The sequence below is a fragment of the Hibiscus syriacus genome, unplaced genomic scaffold, assembly GCF_006381635.1.
Source record: "Hibiscus syriacus cultivar Baekdansim isolate YM2019G1 unplaced genomic scaffold, ASM638163v2 tig00110482_pilon, whole genome shotgun sequence".
Taxonomy (NCBI): Eukaryota; Viridiplantae; Streptophyta; class Magnoliopsida; order Malvales; family Malvaceae; genus Hibiscus; species Hibiscus syriacus.
In genome coordinates, this window is record NW_024062758.1 from 4,312,799 (window position 1) to 4,323,594 (window position 10,796).

Sequence of the window (10,796 nt, forward strand, 5' to 3'; positions counted from 1 at the left end):
ATGTTTAAGTCTATTGATCGTTAACTTTCATTAACTCATTAACGAAAGTATTAAGTAGTAATTTTAAATAATAAAAAATTCTACACATATCAGTTGTAAGTGACGTGATAATTTTAAAATAATAATAAAAATCCAACCACCTCTTATTCTTCCTCTACATCTTCTTCTTCTTCTTCCAGGGACACCATCAAAGCAGAAAAGGGGAAGCTTCGTGGAAATGATAAAATCTACTAAAGGTTTCTCGATTGATGATTTTGAAGAAGATGAAGACATACTTTTTAAGGTAACCAAACAAATCAATATCCATGTCGTAACTGTCCCTTGAATGGACCCAAAATCTAATTTCGACTTGAATTTATGTGTGTTGGAGCCACCATCGATCATTTTAAATTAGGTTGATCGGACACCTTAACTGCTTGTTATCTGAACTACATAAGACATTTTTTTTGTAGGTTTTGAGGGTTATATGCTTGTTGGGCCTCTGTTCTATTTGTCTGGGCTTTGAGCGTATAAGTATGTACCTAACTAATGATTGTCCTTTGAGAAGTATATGTTTGCGTATTATATCATCCGAAGAATATTCTTAAATTATTTTAAGTTTGTTGGACGACATGTTCTGTTGAGTGTAATTTATCCGAAGAAAAGGCACTGTAATTATATTTACAGCGGTCTCATCTGACCGAGTCTGCTGATTATTTAACTAAATGTCTCCCCAAAGTCAAATTTCCTCCTGATATTATTAGTATTTATTAATTCTCTACTAGGTTCTACCATGAACTCCGACATGGACCCCAACGACGACGTTCCCGATCTCGGTCCCAGAATCTTCGACCGTTATGCCTCCTCCTCCGACGACGATTCGCAGTCGCCCTACCCTACCCTTCCCTCCACTTCACCAACCGACGCCTCGACTACATGATCCAATTCCTTGACCGCAATCTTCTACCTCAACAATCCTCTAGTCACAAGTCCTCACTTCCCGAGTTCGTAGCTAAAGGCGGCGGCCAAGGCATTTTCACGCTGCCTGATCGGAAACCCCTCCACCCTAATCGGCCTCCCCACCTCGAGGTTCGACCGCACCCCCTCAGGGAGACCCAATTCGGTCGCTTTCTGAAAACGATCGTCTGCACCGACCGGCAACTTTGGGCGGGCAGCGAGAGCGGGTCGATTAGGGTTTGGGAATTGAAGGATTTGTACGAGGAAGGTGAGGAGGAAGAGGCGGCGCCGTTTAAGGAATCATCGGCGATATTATCTAATGGGAACGGGAACGGGAACGGAAACGGAAACGGTAATGGGAATGGAAATGCAGCGGTGATTTGTATGGTGATGGATGAGGGGAGTGGAGTTGTTTGGAGTGGGCATAGTGATGGGAATATCAGAGGGTGGAAGATGGACTGTGAGAGTGGTGGGTTTAAGGAAGGGTGGTGTTGGCAGGCTCATCGTGGCCCAGTGCTGTCCTTGGTTTTCACTTGTTATGGTCTGTTAACCCTTTTGCTTTTTTTTACTATTGTTATTTTTATTGTTTTTGTTCCTATTAATGTAGATCCACTGCATTAAAATTTACAAGAAATTACTAGATTACTTATAATAATAATGAAAACTCTGAAAAATAACCTCTACTCGATGTGCTACATGCCATTTTGATGGAAGGCTGATTAAGAATACATTAGCACATTTTTAGATGTTAGAAGTATTAATTATCATCACCTTGCCTTTTCTAATTTTATTTTTGAAAACCGAAGGAACAATAGCCGGCAATAATCTAGAAATCAAGTTCAGAAAATTCATCTCTCACAAACTGTTTATTCTTAAAACTAAAATTCGTCTCTAACAAATAGACGTTGAGAAGAGCAAAATGTCTCGAGAGCTATTTCTGCATCCCTACCTGAAGTTGCCTGTTACTATTGTGTGCCTCCATCCAGTGGTAAGAGAGTGATGATCTCTTTTGACTTTATCTTATTCGCTGTAATTTTTGTTTTACTTTGGTTCAGGGGATTTGTGGTCTGGTTCAGAAGGGGGTAATATCAGGATTTGGCCATGGGAAGATATTCAAAAGGCACTCTCTCTGACTGGGGAAGAACGGCATATGGCTTCTTCGCTAATGGGAAGATCATTTATTGATCTTAGGAGTCTACTCGCTGTAAATGGTTTCAGTTCTATATTAAATTCAGATATCAAGTGCCTTCTGTCTGATAATATCCGAGCTAAAGTTTGGAGTTCTGGTTATCTTTCCATTGCACTATGGTATGTCTAGACCATGAAAACTGCACCTTAAAATTATCGAAGTTATTTTGTTATATGTTTAGCATTCTTTGATTAGTAATAAGGTATATAGACTTTATACCCCTTTTATTGATAGTCTAGATCAGTTACAATGATGTCTTTTCCTGTTCGAATATGGGATGTTTTTCGAAATTATAATTGATAGATCGATCTAGTTTTACCCCAAATGTTGGTTGTAACGTTGTTCATGTTTCTAGGCTTGGAGGATCTAGGGATTCTTAATGTATTTTGTTTATTTTTGAGATATTTAAGGTTGCAAAAATAAGAATGTGGATCTTAGTTAACTCCTTGCACAATTAAAATTTCTAGTTACTTGCATTATTTTGGCTTCACTTTGATTTAAATCATCTGATCTTACACTGCTCTCGTATATGAGTTTTGCATTTTTATTTTCCGTCTCCTTTCTGTTTCTTTTGTTGGGGTTTCATAGAATTGTAAAATTTCAGGGATGCTCGAACGAGGGAGTTATTCAAAGTTTTCAACATTGATGGTCAAATTGAAAATAGAGTAGATTTGTCATTAGTTCCAGATTTTGCTATGGAAGATGAGATAAAGATGAAGATTGTTGCAAGTTCAAAGAAGGAAAAAACACAAAGTTCCTTTGGTTTCTTTCAGCAGTCACGTAATGCTATCATGGGAGCAGCTGATGCTGTTCGCCGAGTTGCAGCAAAAGGAGGCTTTCTTGATGATAACCGGAGGATTGAAACACTCACTATAACTATTGATGGGATGATTTGGGTTGGCTGTGCAAATGGCTTGCTCATCCAGTGGGATGGAAATGGAAATCGTATTCAAGATATTCAGCCTCATCCTTCTGCTGTTCTATGCTTATGCAGTTTTGGATCAAAAATATGGGCCGGTTATGCAAGTGGTATGGTTCATGCACTGGACCTTGCTGGTAATTAGCTTGGAGGATGGGTTGCTCACAACAGTTCTGTACTGAGGATGACCATTGGTGCTGGTTATATTTACACCCTGGCTAAGCATGGTGGGATACGTGGATGGAGTATCACATCACCAGGAACTCTTGATGGCATATTGTATTCAGAATTGACTGCAAAAGGATTTCTGTATACAAGGATAGAAAATTTAACTATATTAACTGGTACATGGAATGTTGGGCAGGGGCGAGCATCTAAGAGCTCGCTTGAATCTTGGCTACGTTATGCTGTTTCAGACGTTGGAATTATTGTTATTGGATTGCAAGAAGTTGAAATGGGTGCAGGTTTTCTTGCAATGTCTGCAATGAGAGAATCGGTAAGATATCTTCTTCATCGTGGCTTGCAATGCATTAATATTGTATGAGCTTAGCATTATGATTGTAGAGTTTAATGTTTCAGAAAGAAAGAGCGGGCCTCAGTTGCTGAATTGATTTCGGTAGAAAATGACCCACTGTTGTGTGTGATCTGTTTGGGTCAGCAACACATGTTAAATAAATGCTGTTTCGTAAGAAAGGTTTGGAATGTCTGGGTTTCAGTCAGACAAAATGTTTCGTAAATCAATTGGACCTTGTTACCTCGTGTTAGGTGGAGTGCATGTCTGTCTTATGTTACTAGTAAGTAATTAACCGTCACTGCACAGACTTGTGAGAATGAAAATACAAGGGAAGCATTTAGGAACAAGTTTCATGATTAACCATTGTCTTTTGCTTAAATAAGAGAAGGATCTAATCAGTTGAAACCAGAAAATGGAGTTTCCTAGGAAGAGGATTAAGAAACATGGGAAAAAGAAAGAACTAGATATCTAAGCAACTTTTGATCCTTATTTATTTATTCTTGGAATGCCCTCTTATTTAGTTACTTTTCCTTTCAGATAGATTGGCTGATGGTAAAGTGATCGTTTTCATGCTTAAATAAATTGCTATCTTTAGAAATGGGGTAGAAAATAACAAAGCTGACAGAGGACTTATAACTTTGGTTAGTTTAACAACAGCTGGAATGATGCAGATTTAATTTTTGCCTTCCTATAAAGCCTGCAGTAGTTTTCCCTATCAAACTAATCTGTATGTATAATTAGGTCAGTCTGGGTGTTTGTAATGGACCTTTACTAAAAGGAACTATGACCAAGAAGGATAACAGGAAAGAAAAAAAATTATAGAGAAGAAGGATTAGAATCTTCTCCATAGATGCCCACTATTTTAACCATAACTATTAATCTATTATTGAAGCTGCATGGTGAAAATGAAGGCCAAATTATTGTGCCATATTCAATGAGTTATGCATGGGATTCTTCATTTTTCAACCCTTTATTTATAACCATTTTCTAACCCCTCCTGTTTACCATAGGTGGGGCGTGACGGTAGTGCTATTGGACAGTGGTGGTTGGATATGATAGATGATACATTGCATGATATAATGGAAAGACATTCACAGGATGTGATGAGAAAACAATCGCATCAGTGGAGAAGATTTCAACGTGTTGGATCTAGGCAGTTGGCAGGCATGCTTATTGCTGTTTGGTTAGTGTCCATGACAAGATATTGGATTACTTGTTGAATGTATAGGACTATTTGTTCTTGTGACTTTTTTCTTGCAAGGCTAAAAGGCCATTCAGGATTTTTATAGTTCTTAATTTTTATTGTGTTAAAGATGCAAGGACACCTCACTTTTTATTCTCATTTTCTTTTTCTGTAAGTTTGTTTTTGGTACTTTTCCTTGAGAGAATTCTAAAAAGGGTTATTTTTTCCTCTTCCTCGGGAAAATTCTAAAAAGGGCTATAATGATGTGTAAATCTCCAAGGACCATGCATGTATTGTTATTAAAAAAACTGTTTTGAAATATTTTTCAGACTAGGCTTCTAGGGGAGCACCTAGATCATTCTAATTTATGTACTTGCAAAGTAAAGTTTTTATAGATAAAAGTAAAACACAATAGGGGAAAAATTAGTTCCTAAGAATTTTCATTATTTAAAATAAGTAAAAAAAAGTTTTCAAGCTTGCTGATTAAATGATGTGAATCCCATAAGAAACCTTCTGTTGTAAACTGCTAGAGTTAGGGGCTATTTGTTTGGCTTTGAATGGAACCATTCAGCGCTGAATGTTGAACTGTTCAACATTCAGACTATTTGTTTCTCACCTTTGAATGATTTCAGTGTTGATTGATTCAACAAAACAGTGCTGACTGATTCAGCAAAACAGTGCTGAATGTTTCAGTACAGAAGTACATTCTGAATGATTCAGAGCTATTATCAAACAACATGTCACATTCAGAGCTATTATCAAACAACATGTCACATTCAGAGCTAATTCATACAGAGCCTTTGAATCATTCAACATTTGAATCGTTCAGCGCTTAATCATTCTGAAGTAAACAAACAGTCACTTAGTCTTGTTATTGTTCTCTTTCATTTTTCTTAGCCACTCACTCAAGTTTCCTTTTATAATTTATTAATGCTTGTTTCTTTATTTTTTTGTATTTAATGGTTGATTTTATGTTTTAGGGTTAAGGATAATCTTAAACCATATGTTGGGGATATCGATGCTGCTGCAGTCCCTTGCGGCTTCGGGCGTGCGATTGGTAACAAGGTATTATTGTTCCTTAAATAGGCATGATATGTAAAGAAATTGGTTCTATGTATCCAATATATAATAAATGTTAGTATATGTAATGTATAAGTATAGTCTTATGCCTAAGTGATTTTGTTCTATATATTGTAGATATTAATAAACAAGTCTATCTCATGCACTGTGTGCAAGTAAATTTTCTCCTATCAGAAACGTGTATCATGCACTTTGACATTAAAGTTTTAGTGAAAGAAATTCTCTAGCCTCGATATTAAACCAAGCTAGAGTATTGTGAAAATGGACATGTTTTTTTATTACTATTTAAGGTCTAGAGTCTGGACAATAGATTATAATTTCCTATGAGAAGAACTTTGTCACTGTTTCATTTTTACTATTTTGTGTAGTTCCTAAATTCATAAGCATGATTTATTAGAATTGTTGAAAACATTGTACTTATCTCTGTGGATATTTAGTTTGCACAGAGGATTGTGGTTAACTGTAGAAAGTTATAAAAAATATTTATCTTTTAGCTTGTGAACTAAAGTTTTCTTAGGAATTATAAATTTAAATATTGATAGGTTTTTGTTTAACAGTGATATACATTTGATTGTGCACCCAGGGAGCTGTTGGTTTAAGACTAAGAGTGTATGACAGGATTTTTTGCTTTGCTAATTGTCACTTTGCTGCTCATTTGGAAGCTGTTGGTCGTCGCAATGCTGATTTTGATCACGTATATCGTACAATGACATTTAGTCGACCATCTAATCTCTTCAATAGTGGTGCTGGTATGGTGTTGTACCCGTTATTGTGTTGCACGCTTGCCTGCTCAATATATTTATTTTAGCTTGTTTATAGATCTAGCTTGCCATTTGTCCTTTCTATTGCAGCTGGTGCTTCGTCGGTTGTTCAAATGGTTTCATGGAGCTAATGTATGTATACACTCTGATTTTGTTTCATCTGCCTTCTGATTTATGCTTCATTTCCGGTTAGTGTGTGAGAGTTGATGCTTATACAGGCTATGGGTACCCAGTCTGTTGAAGGAATGCCTGAATTATCCGAGGCAGACATGGTTGTATTTCTTGGCGATTTTAATTATCGGCTTGATGATGTGTCATATGATGAAGCTAGAGATTTTATATCTCAAAGATGCTTTGATTGGCTTAGAGAAAGGGATCAGCTCCGAGCAGAGATGGAAGCTGGAAATGTTTTCCAGGGAATGCGGGAAGCAGTTATTACTTTTGCCCCCACATACAAATTTGATAAACATGTTGCTGGTTTATCAGGTACCTTATATAGTAGTTATGAATTCTTCATCTTGTTTCCAATCTTAATGTCAGTCTCTTAGTGTTTGATTTTTTGCCTTCCTACTGAGCTGTGCATTTTATTATTCATAAAGTGTTTCAGCAATTGCTGTTGTTAAGTGTTAAGTAGTCTATTAAGATATTTTTCACAAGAGGCTCAGGAAAAATGTTTCTTTGTAGTGACGGTTATTATTATTAGTCCTGGGAATTTTAGTGTATTTGATTGGCTAACAGTACATTTACAAATGCTTATTTTAAAGGTTACGATTCTGGTTAAAAGAGGCGCATTCCTGCTTGGTGTGACAGAGTCTTATACAGTGATAGCCGACGAACTTTGGGATCTGAATGCAGTTTAGAGTGCCCTGTTGTATCTTCAGTATCACAGTAAGTTCTATTGATTTCCATTTTGGCAATGTTTAGTGATAGTTTACTATCTTTAAAATAATTGTATGCTCTGATTCACGTCATAATCTGTTGTGATCCTTTCTGGTGGTGAGAGCAATGCTTTAACAGTCTCTCTGCTTTTCAACTTCTTCAAAAAGATTAACACGGTGATTATTCCGGATCCAGATATATGTGAATACCAGGAGTAAATTGCACCATTTAGCAATATTTCGTCTTTTATCTGAGATCTGAACTGACTGAATAGTTTATTCACACCTGTCTGAATTTGTTCCAAATCCATATATCCTGTCAACTCTGTCAAAATATGGACAGTATTTTCTTCATATTATTTCCACTAAAGTGCCTCCTGGAGAATTCTCTCTGTATGCTAACATATTGAGTTTTTAGGGTTATATTTGAAAATGAAAGATTGTGAAAAGGTGATCGCACTGTAGAAATGGGGTAGGTTGTTTAGTATTTATCCATTTGAACATGCAGCTTTTGCTTTTTCAGAGCAGATCAGCTGACTGGAATTCTATTTTCATCTCTTTATATATTTGTAATCATTTTGAATAGATCCTGATATATCCTCTTGAATAGGTACGAGTCTTGCATGGATGTGACAGACAGCGATCACAAGCCTGTCATTTGCATATTTTCTGTTGAAATTGCTCATATTGATGAGTCAGTAAGGAGACAAGAATTTGGAGATATAGTGAGATCAAATCAGGAAATCAGATCCAAGCTTCAAGAATTATTCAAAATTCCAGAAACAGTTGTCAGCACTAACAATATACTCCTCCAAAACCAGGACACAACAATTTTGCGCATTACAAATAAATGTACAGAAAGCGCTGCTTTGTTCGAAATAGTTTGTCAACATGAATCTACAATCAAGAGTAATGGGCAGGCATCATATCAACATCCAAGAGGTTCCTTTTTCCTTCCACGGTGGCTTCAGGTAGGCTTTCTTGTTTTAGATGGATTGTTATTTCTAGCAGGTGCTTGAGGTTGGGTTTGATTGAAGAGAAACTATTTTACCTTTTACTGGGTAAGAATTGGTGTTGGGTCCATATTGATAGGGTTTTGAAATCCTTTATATTGAAAGAATCAGTCGAGGGAACTTGGATTTTGAATATCCAATGGTAGTCTTTGGAGCTTAATATGCATCTAACTTTTCAACCTGGTGAGCTTTACCATCATTGAGCTTTGGATGCAGTCTTGGTTATATTTGGATCAAAGTTGAACTGCTGCCAGTTTTAGGGAGCAGATTAAAATTGGTTTAGGGGCTTTGGCTCCTGCTTTGTGTCTGTTTAAAGGGGCCAGTCCTTTGAAGTTATGGATTTTTTCATGCTTAGGCATTGATTCTGTTTTGTAAACCTCAAATTCATGTCTATGTTCTATTGTAGAATATGACCAGACATGTTTACCAGCTTTATAGGGCTTAAAATTTCATAATTTGCTGCAAAAATATGACCTAAAAGAGTTCATTATCTGGATTATACTGCTTGTTTGTCTTTGGGGCTAAAATCCAATGACATATTTATGATGTTTGTTTGGCCCGGGTTACTCCAGCGGGTGGCATAATTGAACCAGATCATGTAGCAGAGGTATCAATTCATCTTGAGGCATTCCACACTCGGGAAGAGTTTGTCAATGGTTTTCCACAAAACTGGTGGTGTGAAGATAAGGAAGCTATATTGGTGGTTAAAGTTCATGGAAGGTATTCGATGGAGACAAAGAATCATTGGATCCGTGTTCGTCACTGTTGTTCAGCTAAAAAGATTGATCCTAAGCCTAGAGATTCTGTAGAAGCTCAAGGAAATTTCCTCCACCGTTCTGATTATCAAAGGCTTAGTGTTTCCTATGACGTGGTCGATCATCTCTGGAATTTGCAAAGTCCATAAAGTACCAAGGTAAGTAGTCCACAAAAATCACATGCCAGGACTGTGTGGCGGTTGATAAAGCAGTGTACGATAAATGTCCAGAACTTGTTTTTTTTCCTTCCAAAATATCCCGAGTGATTTTCTTATTGTGTGAATAGATTTTTGCCCAATTTTTATGTCATCAGTGGTCTTTGTTTAATTTCATTTAATCATTGTGTACAGTATATATGGAAGTATGCATGAGCAAGAGAGCTGTGAAGCATTTCGCTTCTTTTTTCTTCAACACACATTTCCTTTCAATTTGTGGAAATTACTTATAAATTGGGTTTAAAAACAAAAGTTCTTTAAGATTCTTGATCTAATTGATATTTGAGTTTGTTTTGAGTCTATTTTTTTTTTAAACATTTCAACTCTGTGGAATAGTTCAGGTTTGGATGATTAATTTGGATTATTTTGAGCTTTCTTTTTATCAAATCAGTCTTCTGAGTTTGTATTAGTGAGCATTTAAACATATTTGATTTTACGTCTTTTTGTATATTTAATGTAAAATTAATGATTATTTTCGTTTCATAAATGTTCCTTTATGATTTTAGTTTATTTTTTCTTTCTTTCAAAAGCCACATTTCACAAAGATGAAAGGCTTTGAGAACATTGGTTGTGATCTAATTATTCCTTAAAAAACACTTCACCTGGACTGAGCCATTAATCCTTTCCCTGCAAAGCCACACTTCGCTATGCCTGTGACCAAAATGTTTATATACAATATGCTTTGTAAAAAAAAAAAAAAATTCTCAAATCAAATCACATGCTATTACGAAAAGTACCAGAGAAGTCATAAAATTCAAAATGCCCAACCAGTGAAAATGCGCCACGTTTCCAACATACGTGCAGTGATACAACAACGAACACCAACGAAAGTTGAATTTTGAAAATCTTTCTTAATTACAACAAAATCAACCCCCCACCCACTGAATTAGCGCTGTCCCTTTGGTATATTAGAAATTTAGTTTTGGCAACTTTATGAGCATGTAATTAGGAAGAAATAATTAAAATGTCCTTTTCTTATTTGTCCTATTATATGCTCTTTTCTTTTCTTGTAATTTCACGTGTATTAAATCAACCACCGGAATTAGTGATGGTCATGCATACTTAGTTTTAAGTATATTCAGCATTTCTAACATATATTAGTAGAAGTGGAATTTCTGAATTGAAAATTATAAATACCAGATTTGCTTGAAAATCGACATGCTTGATGACATGATGAAACTTGGTAAAAACATGGTTTCTCTTGAAAATTTTGGGGGCAGGGTGGATATGACAATAGTTTGCTCCTATATGCATGTCTCTTGCCTACCGGTTTTTGAAACTGAAACTTCCATTCCAAAATTCCACTTAACATTTATTGAGAATTTTTTAAAGCTCATTGCATCCTCCTTTTTT

At 36.1% G+C, this 10,796-nt stretch overlaps 1 pseudogene; it reads left to right on the forward strand.

The window, feature by feature from the left end:
- The first annotated feature begins 769 nt into the window (after positions 1-769).
- On the forward strand, positions 770-9,565 carry LOC120129014 (annotated as a pseudogene).
- The last annotated feature ends 1,231 nt before the right edge of the window (positions 9,566-10,796 follow it).